This window comes from Myotis davidii, unplaced genomic scaffold (assembly GCF_000327345.1).
Source record: "Myotis davidii unplaced genomic scaffold, ASM32734v1 scaffold268, whole genome shotgun sequence".
Lineage (NCBI taxonomy): Eukaryota > Metazoa > Chordata > Mammalia > Chiroptera > Vespertilionidae > Myotis > Myotis davidii.
In genome coordinates this window covers 875,499-893,359 of record NW_006383015.1, presented here as the reverse complement: position 1 = coordinate 893,359, position 17,861 = coordinate 875,499, and the positions used below count along the sequence as shown (strand labels likewise).

General features: G+C 41.3%; 1 pseudogene; it reads left to right on the top strand.

Annotated features, from left to right (window-relative positions):
- The first annotated feature begins 4,488 nt into the window (after positions 1-4,488).
- Positions 4,489-5,051, top strand: LOC107181669 (annotated as a pseudogene).
- Positions 5,052-17,861: the final 12,810 nt, after the last annotated feature.

Here is a 17,861-nt window from a genome sequence, read left to right as displayed (position 1 = left end):
AAGCTAGCAGGCTCTCAACCCAAGAAGACCTGATATTTTACTTTGAGTCTGAAGAAAAAAAAAAAGATCAATGTCCCAGATCAACCTGGGAGAGGGTCAGCATTTTTGTTTCACTTGGACCTTCAACTGATTGAATGAGGCTCATCCATATTAAAAAAAAAAAAAAAAAGGTAATCTCCTTTACTCAGTCTAGAAACTCAAAGATTAACCTAATCCAAAAATATCCTCCCAGATGCACTCAGAATAATAATTGACCAATCTGGGTATCCCATAGCCCAGTCAAGTTGACACATAAAATTAACTATAATCCTATCTAATAAAAGAGAAACATGGTAATTGGTGTACAACCGTTACCCTTCCCATTGTCTATTCAGTGAGATATGCAAATTAACTGCCAGCCAAGATGGCGGCCGCAGCCAGGCAGATTGAAACTAACATGAGGCTTGCTTGCTTCAGTGATGGAGGAAACCAACGTTCCCCACCTGCCTTGCAGGCCTCTGAGCCTGCAGTTTGAAACATTTTAACAAATATAGAAATAAACAAAACCCCAGAAACCTGCTTTCAGTGAGCCCGGGATCTCAGAGCTGGAGTTGATACAGAGTTTTGATTATAGAACCGAAACAAACCAGATACCTGCTTTCAGGAGCGGAGGCCTAAGAGCTGGAGCCTCAGAGCTAAAGCTGGCCCAGAATAAAAATAAATAAATAAAAATAAAGAGCAGTTGGGAGCTTCCGTCACCTGCCAGCCTGAAAACAGCCCTCAGCCCCTCACCCAGGCTAGCCAGGCACCCCAGTGGGGCCTCCCACCCTGAAGGGTGTGTGACCAGCTGCAAACAGCCATCATCCCCTCACCCAGGCTGGCCAGGGACCCCCACCCTGATCCAGGACACCCTTCAGGGCAAACCAGCCAGCCCCACCCATGCACCAGGCCTCTATCCTATATAGTAAAAGGGTAATATGCCTCCCAGCACCGGGATCAGCATAACAGGGGGCAGCGCCCAAACCCCCTGATCGCCCTGCGGCTCTGTGTGTGACAGGGTGGGGCGCCCCAACCCCCTAATCAGCCCTGCTCTGTGTGTGACAGGGTAGAGCCAAAACCTCCCCATCAGCCCTGCCCTGAGTGTGAGAGTGGCGGGGACCCAATCCCCTGATCCGCCCTGCTCTGTGGGTGATAGAGGGCAGCGCTCCAACCCCTTGATCGGTCCTGCTCTGTGCGTGACAGGGTAAGGAGCCCCAACCCCCCTGATGAGCCCTGCTCTGTGCGTGACAGGGGGCAGCGCCCCAACCCCTGGATTGGCCCTGCTCTGTGAGTGACAGGGGGTAGCACCGCAACCTCCCCATCGACCCTGCCTTGAGTGTGACGGGGGAGGTGCCCCAACCCCCCAATCGGCCCTACCCTGAGCGTGACTGAGGGTGGCATCACAACCTCCTTATCCGCCCTGCTCTGTGCATGACAGGGGGTGGCGCCCCAACTCCCCAATCGGCCCTGCTCTGAGCCCAACCAGGGGCTGCACCTAGGGATTGGGCCTGCCCTCTGCCACCCGGGAGCAGGCCTAAGCCAGCAGGGCGTTATCTCCTGAGGGGTCCCAGACTGCGAGAGGGCACAGGCCAGGCTGAGGGACCCACCCTGCCCCCGGAGTGCACAAATTTTTGGGCACTGGGCCTCTAGTCTATATAATAAAAGCTTAAGCGACCATTACAGCAGAACGACCAGGACTACCTGTTGCTATGATGCGCACTGACCACCAGGGGGCAGATGTTCAATGCAGGAGTTGCCCCCTGGTGGTCAGTGCACTCCCACAGAGGGTGTGCCATAAGGCAGGCTCACAGCTGGCAAGTGCAGCGGTGGTGGCAGTAACTTATCCCACCTCCATGACAGCGCTAAGAAGCAATGAGCCAAGTAGTAAGGAGCCTGCAGCTAAGGAGCAGCAAGCCAAGTGATAAGGAGCGAGCAGGTGGGCAGTAAGGAGCAAGGGATCTTAGATTGTGAGAGGGCACAGGCTGGGCTGAGGGACCCCCTCCACCCCAGGGCACGAATTTCATGTACCGGGCCTCTAGTAGGGGACAAAATGATAGAACAAGGAGGGTGGTCTTAAGGGAGGAAGTTTTCAAGCAAAGGAACAGCAAGTATAAAGACCTTGTGGGCCCAAGATGGCACTATGAGGCCCCCTAGACTTTTGAGATTCAGAAGATAACACCTACTGGTCTAAACTTCAGAATACTCAATTATATACTAATCTGAGCACAGAAATCACACATCCTGAAAGGTCCCTAAACATCCTACCTGTGTGTGCTTTTGTATCCTATATGTAAACTTGTGTTTCACCAGCCTGTCCCCCACCTGCTACTGAAGGGCCTCCAGTTTTCCATAAAGTCCATCCTGTGAAGTTATTTCTGGAGGTCCTCAGAAAACTATTCATATAGATCAGTGTTTCCATCAGGGGTGACTTTGCTCCCCCAGGACATTTGGATATATAGTAAATAAGACATTTTCAGTTTTTACACCTGTTGGGGGTGCTCCTAGCATCCATTGGGTAGAAACCAGGGATGCTGATCAATACTCTTCAATACATAGGATGCCCCATCACAAATAATTATCCAGTCCAACAGACAAGTGCTGTCAGCTATCTCTATAATCATTAGACAAGTCTAAATATGGGACCTCTTATCTGACATTTCAACTATGGGATTTTTTTGGAGTTACTTCTCCAGACTCCAGGGCTAGAGGCATTCATCCCGGATAGTTGATGCCATGTGGTCTTTTTGACTCCGACTTCCTCCAGTAGAGTCCACACCCTCTTCCTCCAGAGGAGTTGCTTACCCTGAGTACCTGCAGTTCCCATCCGTAATGTCTCCATGTATACTTTGTAACGGTGTACAATAATTAGCCCTTCAATATCTGCTCTAAGTTTTATGGACCTTGTTACATTTATTCCTAGAGAAAAACAATATTTTACCTATTTCCCAAATAAAGTTATTAACACTAATAGAAATCAAGTAGCTTTCCATATTATTTCACTCATGTGGAATTTAAGAAACAAACTAAACTCCCAAGAAAAATAGAGACAGATTCATAGATAGCTTTCCCAACATGTACTGCTAATAAAAATAAACCTGGGCCCAGCTGATGTGGCTTAGTGGTTGAGCATTGGCCCATGTGTCAAGAGGTCACCTATTCCATTCCAGGCCAGGGCACATGCCCAGGTTGTGGGCTTGATCCCCAGGAGGGGGCATGTGGGAGACGGCTTGATCTGGTCAGGAAGGTAACTGATCTGTTTCTCTCTCTCATTTCTCTCTCTCTCTCTCTCTCTCTCTCTCTCTCTCTCTCTCTCCCTTCTTCTCTCTCTAAAAATAAATAAAAACATTTTTTAAGAAAATAAATAATGATTTTAGGTTAGAACCAATTCTGACTCCTAAACTGTGCTCTCAATCAGTGAACTACACTGCATGAAACTTAGAAAGGTGACCTCCCTCCATGGTTCACCGTGGCTTTGCCCATATCCATGAGACCCTTCTCACATTCCCTATTCTGTCATTTTGAAAGAGATCCAGCTTAACAAAACATAAGCAAGTAACATAAATTTGTGGGGAAATTTATCACTGTAATTTTTTTTAAAATTTCATTTAAACCTCCTTTGTTCTTTCCTCAAGGCCCTTTCCCAATGCAAGTTTCTTAACATCCATCTGCCCAATACATACACAATCTCTATTTCTTCTGTTGTACTGAGCAATTCAGCTTTCATGCTTAGCTTGCAGATCCTAATAAAAAGAAAGAAGTTATATGTTCTTTCCACCTAAAAAGGCAAGAGGTAGTCTTTTTTTATTTACAGTATTTATCTTTATTGTTGAAAGTTATACAGATGCAGTCTTAAGAAACAATAGAAACTCGTGGGAGTTTCTGTCTCAGAACTTTATCAAAGTTCATTCGCAATAATCCTTTCATGGGACTGAGGGAATAGTGGTATGTATACATTTGTCAAAAATTCCTCAGATTTACACTTGAAATAGGTTAGTTTTATTCTGTATAAATTATTCCTCAATAAAACTGATTTTTAAATGTCTACTAAGAAGGATTGTCTCTATAACAACAAATACATCCTATGTGCCAGGTAGCTAAATAAATGACGGTACATCTCTTAAACACTGAAATTTTATCAGCCCAAACTGAAATTTCTTTTAAGACTTTTAGTAGGAAAATGAAAAAAAAAATGAACAAAGCAACTCTTAACATAATATTTTAAAATAAAATAAAATATCTAGAAGAAAAAACAAAAGCAGCCTTCACAGTTGTTCCTCAATGTCTTATTAGTAGTAATTATTTGTATTTGCTTTCCTATGTCTTTCCAATTTTATATAATGTACTTATATTACTATTTTAAGCATAAATAAATGAACAAAAAATGTAAAGGCTTTTTAAGAACCTCTACTTACAGAATGAAAATAAAATGCCTTAGTTCTCCTCATAGGCACCCTGAGGTGACCTCTGAAAATGATTCACAATTCACTTGACCCAGATGACCCCACAAAATCATGCCAATCATTAGGTTCAAATCTTCATGTTCACTTTAAGACTTGTGAAACTGTCCAGGCCATCAAGGGTATGCATATCCCATAAGCCACCAAGTATCTGAAGGATGTCACTTTACAAAAGCAACGTGTGCCATTCCATCATTACAATGGTGGAGTTGGCAGGTGTGCCCAGGCCAAACAGTGGGCTGGACACAGGGTCGGTGGCCCACAAAGGGTGTGACATTTTTGTTGCACATGCTTACAAATGCAGAGAGTAATACTGCACTTAAGGATTTAGATCTAGAGTCTCTGCTCATTGAGCACATCCAGGCGAATAAAGCTCCCAAGATCCGGTGCAGAACTTACAGAGCTCATGGGCAGACTGACCCATATATTAGTTTTGCCTGCCACACTGAGACGATCCTCACTGAAAAAGAGCAGATTATTCCTAAACTGGAAGACAAAGATGCACAAAAGAAAAAGATATCCCAGAAGAAACTGAAGAAACAAAAACTTAAAAGGCTCAAAGTAAATTCTGCATAAAGTAGTAGTAAATGCTACTAAAAATTAAAAAATGAATAAATAACTAAAATGCCTTAGAATGGCCCTGACCATTAGTCTCCACCTTTCTTCCTCAGAAATTGTGTATCTTCTCTGTCAAATGGACTCTCTCAGCTTTGTAGCCTTTGCATGTGTTATTTGCTCTGTGGACAAATGCTTGCTCTCACACCTCATCCATCTCAGGCCTTCTGTCTCCCTTTAAGAGCCAACTTAAGTATTCCCTCTGTTCTTCTTTCAAAGAGTTTTCTGCTTTCTACTACTCACATATGCTACCCCATTGTACCATAAAGGATCACATATTTCTTTTTCTATATTAGTTATGAAGGATTAGGCTGTATGTAGTAAGAACAAATAACTCCCAAATCTCAGTGGCTTAACACAACATTTTGCTTCCCAAACATGCCCAATGTCCCACATGAATTCATAGGAGAGTCCACTCTCAGGAACTCAGACAGTTGGAAGTTCCACCATCTCAGCTGCACACAATGGCAGAGAGCAACAGCAAAGAACCACGCATCAGAATTGTATTACATCATCCCAAAAGAAACATGTGTCACTAACTGCCCACATTTTACGGCCAGCCCATATTACTGTATCTGCCTACCTGTAAGAAGGTTGGCAAACTTTAAAAAGAATATGTGGTAAGCTTTATTGTCTCTAGCACACCCTCAACACTCAATGAGTTCTCAAAAGGCTGGAACTGTTCTATACTCAATTTTATATCACCTGAACAGAATGCAAGGCATGGATTTTAGTAGATTAATAGATACTTGATAATCCATTCAATATATGAATAAAGAAGTGTTGTGGTACTAAAAAGAAAAATGTTTAAGGCATGACCCTGCCTGAGAGAAGCCTAAATCCAGTAAGAAATATTAATCATAGATTTAATATTAATCTGTAGATTTAATTATATGCTTCAGAGAGAATCAGTAGAATTTGAACAGGGGAAATTTTTGTGGAAGGAGAAATTAAATGGGTAATAAAGAAGGTAGCAATGATCATAACAAACCTGTGGTGATTTCAGGCACCTGATTATGATATACTGAGTAATGATCTGGCCCCCACCAGATGTCCACATCCTAATCCCCATAACCTGCAAATGTTACCTTATATGGCAAAAGGGCCTTTGCAGATGTGATTAAGGACCTCAAGATGAAGCAATTGTCCAGGGTTATCCAGATGGGCCCAAAGATGTAATCACCAGGTACTTAGGAGAGAAGGCCAGGATATCCACAGTATCAGTAGTAGATGTGACCACAGAAGCAAAAGTCTGGAGTGAGGGAGGGGCAAGGAATGCAAGCAGCTGCTAGATGCTGAGAAAGGCAAGAAAACAAGTTACTCCTCAGAACCTCCAGAAAAAACAAGCACCTTGACTTTAGCCTAGTGAGACTGATTTTGACCCTGAGAACTGTTATGAAAATAACTGCATTGTTTTAAGTCATTGAGTTTGTGGTAATATTTTATGGCAGCCACAGAAAATTAACTCACTGATCAATCTGTCAAAAAATTAAATAAAATTATATGGATAAGATTAAGAAAGACTTGTATAGACAAAGAATAGAGTCAATGAGAACAGAAAGAAAAACCAGCATTAAAGCACATAAATCGTCACTGAGCACAGTCCTTGGTACCTTCCAAAATGTTTCTCCATTTAATCCTTACACTAAGCTGCAGGGAGGTTAGCATCTCCACTTCATAAATGATGAAACTGTGGTTTTGAGAGATTAGGTAATTTACCTAATGACTAATGAGTGGAGAATTCAAGATTTGAACTCAAGTCTGTCTGACTTAGATATAAAAAGACTAAATATTCATATCAGCGTAATATAAGTCAATAAGATATATAAAATTATTTCCCATGCACCAGTTCAACTCATCATTACAATAATCCTGTGAGGGAGGCAGAGCAGTATTACTGTTTATATTTTGCAGATGAATAAACCAAGATTAAAGTTAATGAACTTATGGAGATCACAAGGCTGTGAAACGGCTGATCCCACAGCCACTGAGGTGAAGTGATGAAGTGATGAGGTGAAAGGGGAGATCAGTGTGCAAGTGCTGCACGGAGCACTTTGGAGCTTTAAGATTCTTGTTTCTGGGAGGGCCAACTAGTGTATCTTCCGAGTATATAGTAATTGTCATTCTTTAGAGGAAGAATTGGTGGAACTGGATGACAAATCTTTGTACAAAATTATTAGGAAGAATAAAGAGGTCTGTCAGCAGGCACAGGGAGACTGTTTTATTTTAAATACATTTCTGGTATTGATCCTTACCTGATATGTAAGCGATGCCTCACAAATATCTGTTGAACCAACTGAAATGTTCATTAAGAATTTACATAGCCATGCAGCTGTTAAAAAGGGGGAGAGGGGTTTTTTACCCTTTGAGACATCATGGAAGGACCTGGAAAGTATTATGTCCAGCAAAATAAGCCAGTAGTCAGACAAAGACAAGTATCATATGATCTCACTTATATGTGAAATCTCCATAATGAACAGAATAAACAGATGAAGAAGTTACATAACCAAAACTTGGGAGAGAGGCAGCCTTGACCCGTGTTTTTAAGAAGTGTAAGAAAAGAAATAGATGTTAATGTCGTTAGAATAAATGAGCTTTCTGAGGGAGAAAGTTGCTATAAGAAAGAGAGTTTGCCTCACAAAATGGCATGATTCCCCTGGTTTTGGAAATTCTTGTGTGTTCTAGAGACCCCATTAAAACGCAAAGCAGCTGGTGAGCTAGCAGGTGTTTAGTTGGTGTCAGCCAACCCCTCAGAGACTTTGTTTCCTACTGAAATTGGCCACCTTACAATGTTAGGGACAAGAACAAAGCTTCCAGGAAGCCAGGGTATGAGTTGCAAAAGGAACCTGAATAGGAGATGGGAAGGTGACTATAACAGACCAAAGTAATTTCTCAATTTTGTCTAGCACGGGTCCTCCTCTTAAAGACAGTGAACACCACATAGTCTTATCAGAATTTCTATGACAACTACCAGTCTAGCTCTGCTCAAAGTGTCAATGATGTCTTTAAAAAGAAATGACTTCTGTGGCTATTTAGGATGTATAGGAGATTTAAGTTCCTTCCCTTTTGGGGTATGGATACTGGTCCCAACCTCATTTAATGAAAATAAGAGGAGTTACCATTTGCTGGACATTTAACATGTGCCCCTGGATGTACTTTGGATGAGTCACCACAACTTGGCATAACTGGCTGCATGTGAGTGGTGACCACGCTCATGTATAAACCTGAGGCTCTGTACATGAGCTGCTGCTGGTAGAGTTATTATAAATCTTTTAGATTTCAAAGCTTCTAGAATATTTTTCTTGAGGGAGTGGGCACCCCTATGTTTGAAATAAGCTGAGTTCCAGCTATAGAGAGAAAATGGGAGAAATTAGAAACTGGAATAAATTTCTAAACCCTCCTCCAGCAACTGCTATCCAGCCTAGCACATCACCGGTGCCTATTTATGTGTTGAATTCAATTGATAAGCTTCTGACTGACTTCAAGCCCCTCTAGGTTTTGCTGTGATAAGGGACCCCTAAAAATGATTTGGTTAATTAAAGCTTTAGCATAACATTATTCTGACAAAATCCACAAATGTATCCCTCTGGAATCTTTTTCAGTGATGAGGTGAAAGGAAAAATAAAGAGATCTCTCAGCAGGCACAGAGAGACAGTGTTTTATTTTAAATACACTTCAGGTATTGATCCTTACCTGATACATAAATGCAATTTAGAAGAATACCTTATCCTGCAGGTACCTAGCAAGGAAGAGAGACAAGGCATCCTCAGTGGACTTTAAGGATATGGTTATTATTCTTATTTATTACCTGTAGAGTGCAGAAAATAAGTACGATTTTAGCAAGAACAAAGTGTTTACTCTTTGTGCTAAGCAGTCACAGCCTGAACTAGGAAAACAAAAAGTACCGAGCCCAAGATACAACGCTCAGGGGAGTGACTAATGCCAACGGCGCAGGCTTAAGTATTATTTATTTATTTTTCTGGCTGTGCTGTGGGAACCTTGGGTCTCCATCCCTCTGAGTTTCAGAAATCTCAATCTTCAGGAAGTGAGTCCAGCCACACCTTTCATCCTAATCCCTAATTTAGTTCAGGAAACCAATAGCTACAAATGGACGCACCAGGATGTTTTCTTAACCCTCAGTGGGGACTCAAAGGCAAGAGTGCTTATTCATCCCTGTATTCCTCCTTATGTCCTTGTTGGGATTAGTACATCTGACAGAGCATCAGTGTGTCCCCACAATAGGCCCAGTTTTATTGGCAACCAAATAGGTTCTTCATTTTAATATAAAAATAATAACACTCCATCCATGATCAAAACAGAGAACTTTGTTTACTCCAAGATCCTGGAAAAGAGCCCAGAAGAGTATTGTAAACAAAAGGAAAGACACATTCTAAGGAGTCAACAGTTGAAAAAGTGTTTTGCTCTCAGGTAACATGGTGCAAGCAGAAGAAGAAAAGTTTAATTCCTATGACTCTCAGAATCTCCAAAACAACACTTAAAATCTGCCTAGCAATGAGTCCCTGTCCACCATAAAACAGACTCTGTGTTCGAGGCCCTAAGAAAAAAACAGAATCTATATTTCGATGTTAGTCATTTGAAAAAAATTATTTTTAAAAATAATGAATGACTGGCATTTAAGTGTTTGCCTAATGTCTTCAAAATGTACTATAAATATTTGAAAGGGAAAGATGGTTGGCAGGGCTACATTTTCTCCTTAATGCAAATCATATGTGTTTTTAAATAACTTGAATTTTAACTTATTTATTTATTTTAGTTGTTTTCAGGGTTTTTTTTTTATTCTTTATTGTTTAAAGTATTACATATGTCTCCCTCCCCCCTAACCCCCCATTGACCTCTCCCCGGCCATTCCCACCTCCCAGCACATGCCCTCACCCCCCTACTGTCTGTGTCCATGAATTCTGCTTATATGCATGCATACAAGTCCTTTTGTTGCTCTCTTGCCTTCCGTCTGAGGTTGGATGGCCTATTCGATGCTTCTCTCTCGCTGGATCTATTTTTGTCTACTTTTCTAAATTTTTGTTTTAATGAGTCATTTCATTCCTACAATATTATGAAATGCTTTTTAAAACCAGGTGTTCAAATTTTAAAAAGTGCAACTGAGAATTTTAAGCTTTAAATTTCAAATCTATAAAGTTCAGTGACTTTTTTGTAACTCCAAGGCTGTGGCCTTGAATGATATTCACGCTTCAAATTCTGAACTTTAGAAAAACATTATATATGTGTATATCTATCTATATATACTTATACAGAGATATTATATATATATATATGCATATGTGTATACACACACACACACACACACACATACCATATGTCTCCATCTATTCATACCTATAATTCAAATTTTCTTCCCGGAATATCTCTTTAATAATATCTTAGAAATTATATCTGGTAAGAAGTTTATTGAACTGTGATAGAAGTATTTTAGGCAAAAGAAAATTATCCAAAATTATTTCTTTTCATTTGAATTACTGACCTATAAATTTGATATCTGTCTGTACATGTAAAAGACATCGAATTTTGGTAAGCTGATGATCAACCTAGTATTAAATAAAAATTGCATATTTTGGAAAGGGAAGAGATGTTACAAATCATGTTCAAGAACAATTATATGTGGAAAACAGCCTATTGTCCTCTCTAGCAGAGAGGTGTAGACAAGGAGCCCAGAATGCTGGTGACCCTTAAAGCCCTGGCAAAGGTCAAGGCTATGGACCCACTGGTTAGTCCAGACAATGGTAGCTGAAACAACTTCCCCTCCAGATAGTCATGTAAATCCTTACTGATAAGATAGTCTGTCTGTTACTGGAAATTGCCTGCCTAAGGGCGATAGGTGTATCCCAAACTGAACAAAAGGATGGCAAGGCCTGAGCACAAGCAGAGTCCATCCTCTTGGGATGGGGTCTCGCCTGGCCTCCCAATTTCCAACTTATTATTTCTTGTCTCGTCTCTTTCATTTGCGTACGGCCCCTCTTCCAAAGCCTGAACCCTGAACCATGTGGGACGTGGTACATTCACAATTATAATCCTCCTATATAATAAAAGAGAAACATGCAAATTAACTGTCCCTCCGCTACACTCAAGCTATGCCCACCAGCCATGCCCACCATCCAATCAGGAGTGAGTATGCAAATTAACTCAACTAAGATGGCAGTGGCCTCAGAGCTGGAGCAAGCAGGAGGCTTGGGTTGCCCCCAATGATGGAGGAAGCCAAGCTTCCTGCCTGCCCTGGCTGGCCCTGGGCTCCACTCAACGTTACAAAGTTTCAATTATAAAAGATAAATAAATCCCAGACACCTGCTTCCAGCCAGACCTGGGCTCTGCTCAAGGCTACAAAGTTTCAATTATAGAAGATAAATAAGTCCCAGAAAAAGAAAAAAAGGAGAGGCTGGGAGCTTTGGTTGCCAGACTGTCCAGGCACCCCAGTGGGGACCCCCCACCCTAAAGGTGGTGTGGCCAGCCTGAAAACAGCCATAAGCCCCTCACCCAAGCTGGCCAGGCACCCAGTGGCACCCCAGTGGGGACTCCCACCCTGAAGGGCAAACCAGCTGGCCCCCACCCATTCACCAGGCCTCTATCCTATATAATAAAAGAGTAATATGCAAATTGATCCTAACAGCAGAAAGACTGGGAATGACTGGTCACTATAACACACACTGACCACAGGATGACAGACAATCAATGCAGGACCTGCCCCCTGGTGGTCAGTGCACTCCCACAGGGGGAGCTCTGCCCAGCCACAAGCCAGGCTGATGGCTGCCAGCATAGTGGTGGTGGCGGGAGCATCTCCTGCTTCCTCAGCAGCTCTAAAGATGTCCAACTGCAGCTTAGGTCTGCTTTCCACTGGCAAGTGGACATCCTGCGAGGGCTCCCAGGCTTCCAGAAGGATGTCTGACTGCCAACTTAAGCCTAATCCACGGCGGCGGGTGAAGGAGCGGAGGGGAGAGCAAGAGAACCCTCCGTTCTTTCAGCTCCACGGGCCGGATCCGGCCTGCGGGCCGTAGTTTGCCCATGGCTGGGTTAGATATAGATTAGATATAGATATAGATATAGATATAGATATAGATATAGATATAGATATATGCAATCAGTTTATATATTGACCACGGTTTTGCTTAAGAGATTTTTTAAAAACATATCTTTCTTTACTTGTTTTTATATGCTATTAAAAAGAGAGAGAGAAAGAAATTTTACCTTTTATAGAAGATCTCAGTGTAGAAAGAAGTCAGCTAATCAATTTCTTATAAAGAGAAATAGATGCAGCAAAACAAACACAAAATTCCAATTTTTAGTCACTAGGAGCCGTACCCGAAATGTAGACAGAAATAAACATCTAATTTAAACATACTGATGTTACAGTCACAAAACAAAATATTTCAGGAGGGCTTGGTTCATCTCTTAGTGTGTGTTATAATTTTTAGTAGAGGCCCAAATGCTGTTGTATATTAAATGAAGAAAGAGAAACATATGTTAATATAATAACAATAGCTGTTTTTTTCTCCTTGTGAGAGAAAAATCTCAAGTGACTTTTCTTGGTTACTTTGGGTGATGGACCAATCCTGGAATGTTCGAGGGAGAATATAGCACAGGGTGTTAAGGAAATGTGGATGGAACTGATGTTCCAACCAATGCGCTAAAAATATCTTCCTGCTAGGAATTCCTTTTTTATCAAAAAACATGGGGGCCAGTTTCCCATCCTGAGAATGTCTTGCGTCCTGTGGGAAGCAGTCTAGCCTTTTTGTATGTAAAACCTTTATTGTGCCTTATCTGGAAATCTAAATAAAAAGTGCTACTCAATTAAGAGATACTTGAAATCATCTATCTTTGAAATGGAGAATACAGCTGTGATATATATGGCCTAACATGTTTTGAAGAAAACCAAATAGCCACACACAAAAAAAGCTTATTTATACTCTCCTGGAGGAAAGAGGAAATCATTTGGGAACAAATATTTTGCAGAGGAAGCCAGTCACAAATCTTACCTCATCAATTCTAAACCATAAGAAATGATCCTCAAGCTGTAGGTTATAAACTTAAACAAAAAACATTTTGCATATGAGAAGAGAATTTCTGAGATCTAGTCTCAAGGCAGGTCTGTTGTCATTTATCTTTATTTACTGAAACTTCCAGAGACTAGAAATACAATTCTCTTCTTTGTAGGTTCGTATTTATTTTAAAAATACTGTGCTAGAAACTAAAGAATAATAACAATAATTTAATTTTATCAAATGCTATATTACAGGTTCTTATTAGAGTACTTCTTATTATTAACTTATTAAACCATCATAAACATCTGATAAAGTAGGCACACTTGGCATTAATATTTTTTAGATAAGGAAACTGAGGCAGCCAGCCCGAGATTGCAAGAAGAGCTCAGTGGCAAAGGCAAGCTTTAAAACCATGCCATCTGTCTCTACATCCATGTTTGTAACCACTGTGCTGGTTTACCTATGACTTTTTAAAAGATAATTAATTCCTCATTTTTCTACCTTGTTGATGAGATCCTAAAGCAATGGTTGTCAATTTTCTTTTTCAAAATGTTTCAGTTGAGTGCATGTCCTGTGTCCCAGAGCTCAGTGGCAAAGGCAAGCTTTAAAACCATGCCATCTGTCTCTACATCCATGTTTGTAACCACTGTGCTGGTTTACCTATGACTTTTTAAAAGATAATTAATTCCTCATTTTTCTACCTTGTTGATGAGATCCTAAAGCAATGGTTGTCAATTTTCTTTTTCAAAATGTTGCAGTTGAGTGCATGTCCTGTGTTCCCCTTCTTTTGTTTATAACTCTGTGTGTTTTTTAATCATACATGATAAAAAAAATAATAATTACAAATTTTTTTACCCAAAGGAAAAAGGTTATGGAAGAGCTATTGGGATCAGAAATTAATATTTGCATTACTTTCAATTTCTTTTGTAATGCAGTTATCTTACTCTTATAGTAACATTTTAAAGGTTGTAAACTCAGGATTCTTGTTGAAGAATGAGAAGGAAAACTCAACTCCTTGCATTTCCAGTTCCCACAAGTTTGCTTCTTTCTCTTTATAGCTCACTTCTGTGCTGATTAGAGTTTTAAGAGGTTTGTTGATTAATTCCAAGTGATTCATGCAGGGGACCTTAGCATTTTTCTTATTCCCTGAATAGATTAAGGGCTTCTGGGTGGGGACAAATAAGAAAAAATACTGTCTGTGGAACCTTGCCCAGGTTGGCTGGTGAGGTGGAGAAAAGGAGCTCTAACAGCTAAAATGAGTAACTGTGATTTATCCAAAAATGGAAGAACCTTCTGTCAGCAACAAAAATGGGCAAGTACCTAGTTAGACCACTGTGGAAGAACTGCACCATTTCCTTTAATTAAATAAATATTAATACTTGACTTTAATAGCATTTGGGATACTTTCTAATCGCTAAATTGCACATAATTCAGTCATCCAAGTTAGAGCATAATCTCATAAAAATTATACATTTTATTGTTCCTTTCTGCTTCACATTCAAGAGAGAGAAGGAGAGAATATGTTTGTGCTATAATGTTATGAATGTAAGAAAGTGTTGTAATTTTCAACAGATACACTATTATATTTTGGTGTTTTTACTACTTAAGTTCATCAGATAATAGCTTTAGTAAATAAATAGGTAATGGCATAGCAGAGGATTTTTTTTCTCCAAAGCTAATCTTCAGCAACTGCAAAACACATTTTCCTGCATTCACTTCATTTGATAAGTTTGTAAACATGTCATTCTTTTTTGTACCCTTATCTCTCCCAACTATTGATGCCAGATTTATATGCTACCACACGAGCAGACTTTTGGAAAGGATAAATGGAAAGACCCTTAAATGTACCTGTTTTGTCAGAGTGATGTGCCCCTGTTACTGTGATGCTCTGCTTGTGTTCTGCATTTCCCCAGAGTGCTGGGAGTTTGGAACATCTGGCCACAAGGACAGAAAAAATTATTGTCCATTGAGGCCTTGAACAGATCCAATCCTTTCCTGGTAGCAGAGCATTCTCATTCATGCCTGGGATAGACTGGGATCCAGCCCTGCCTTGGAAAGGGATGCAATACACTGGTGATGACCAAGCAGATGTGGTTTGGGGAGGGAAGGTTCTGCTAATTCCTGTCTCTGGCATATCATGGGGATTTGGTGGCTTTTGGATATTCCAAAAATGCCACAATCACTGTTTCTAAGAGAAGGGGACTCTTTCTTAATCAACTAAGCAGGACTGTCATGAAAGGGTGAGAAATACAAGCATGGAGTTATGGTACCTTCTGTGGGGTATCAAGAGACAAACCATAAACCTGAAGATAAGCCCTATGGTAATAACCAATGGGAACCTTACTTTGAGATGTTTCACATGCTTTTTGATGATTTCTAACTTTTACATTTACCCAGGCTATCCTTCCCACGCCTTGAAACTAACACTTGGATTTAGGGACAATTCTTCAGGAAATATGTACCAGTCCTTCTTGTGACAGCCAGTGAACTAGGGAAGATGGAAAGACGTCTATCTAGGAAAGTACAGTCAAAAAATTGAATTGAATTAAGGAGAGCAAATTAAGTTTCTTATTTGACATCTGTGACAGTAACATAAAGATGAATTTAAAAATCAATAAAAAATATAATTTTAGGTAATTTTTCAATCCCAGCAAACAGTTGAATATCATCAACCCAATACTAAAATAAAGCCAAAGGCTACTGCCACTAGTTTTTATTTTCTAATATTAATATTAGGAAGTATTAATATTAATATTAGAAAATATAATAATTCTAGAGGCCCAGTGCACAGATTTATGCACTGGTAAGATCCCTCAGCCTGGGACCTGGTGCCTGCCCTGGTGAGCAAACTGGCCTCCCAGAACCTTGTTGACATCCTGGACCCACCCAGTGCCGGCCTGCATTCCAAAGTGATCCTGGCCATCCACAGAGCTGAGAACCTCAAGCGGCTCCTGTACGTCTCCTGCAACCCCCGGGCGGCCATGGGCAACTTTGTAGACCTCTGCAGAGCCCCCATCTAATCGGGTGAAGGGCACCCCCTTCCGGCCAGTCAAAGCTGTGGCTGTGGACCTGTTCCCGCAGACCCCGCATTGTGAGATACTCATCTCGTTCGAGAGGGTGGAGCACCCCAATGGCACAGAGACCCTGGACACCCAGGACCCACCAGTTCAGCACTCACCTGGGCCCCCAGATGACACCCAGCAGTAATCTGGGTCCTCCCCTCCTTCCTGAGCCCTGGAGCAGTGGAAACCAGCCTTTCCAGAACACGTCTAGTCGGCATCACAGGCAGAAACCAAGTGGCTCCTCAAATCCTTGCCTCACCCCAAAACACTGTGGTAGTACTACCAACAGGACATAAGACCAGCTGTCCTGCCTGGGGCCTTCCCGTTACTGTGGGTTATAGGCTCTTGTACCCTGCACACAGGTACATGCACCCTCATTCTTTTTGGACCACAAAGGCCAGAATAAACAACTGCTAAACTAAAAAACAAAACAAAAACAAAACAAAACAAAAAGATGCCTCAGCCTGGCCTGCAGGGATCGGGTCGAAACCAGCCCAGTGCACAGATTTGTCCAGGGCATGTCCAGCCTGCCTTGCCCAGTCCCAATCAGCCGGACCTCAGCAGCAAGCTAACCTACTGGTTAAAGCATCTGCCCCCTGGTGGTCAGTGTGCATCATAGCGTTTAGTTGAACAATCAAATGAATGCATAGACACTTAGCATATTAGGCTTTTATTATATCGAATTTTCTAATCATTTTATTTCTAATCAGGATTATAGCTTTCTGATGCTGTTAATATTAGCCTAAACATTAGGTAAATGCTTTGCCTAGGTGTCAGTATTAGGCATGAACAAAATAATTTTTAAAGGAAAAAAAGAGATAAAAATACATATTCATGATAAATAATCATATACATACAAATTATGAATATGTATATGACATAAATACATATACATTCCTTAGAATTCCCAAGCAATTATAAAGGTGGTGCTAGTGTTGCTGTCTGGAATGAGCTAATAGACTGATTCTTAGCTATTATAACACTCAATTCTCAGTTCTGGAAAATATTGTCTTGTAATTTTTAAAAAGTTTCTTTATGAATACGCAGTTTCTGGTGTTTAATAACACAAACTTACTTTTAGTTAGTGCTTTGTTTTTTGTTTTTAACAGGTAAAGGTGTTTTACAATATGCAAGCTTATTCACTCAGGGTTAAAATTCTGCAAACTGAGGAAATACCACAATCCCAGTTTCTGAAGTTGGTCAGTGTCTGGGAGGACCTCTACTTCTCTTTCACACCAGCTGCAGGGGCAGGTAGGGAGGAGAGCCAGGCTGCTCCAAGCACAGGCCAAACATTCATTCTGGGTGCCCAGGCCTACAGGTTCCCTTTAGGACATTCAGATCAGTGGGGTAGGGCTCCCTTGGCCACAGTCTGCTGACTGCCTCTGCCTTTGCCACCACCTCCCACATGCCCTGGAAGCACCCCCAGAATGCTGTGAAAACCCTCTGGAAGTGGGCTACGTGGATCCCACCAAGCAACAGTGTCAGGAACTTGGTTGTTAGCTTGACTGGGATTTATGCAGAGTGGATCCAAACCTCTGAGGATCACCAGAAACCAAGGTCTGGCTGTGCCCTGCAGCGCTCCAGAGACCCCAAGCCCTAGTAATGCCTCCCCACGCCCCATTGCGTGTTGGCTTCCCAGCTGTCACTGTGTGGACTGTGTGGTCCCCAAGTGTCTTGTGGTCCAATTTGCGCACAGTCGCATG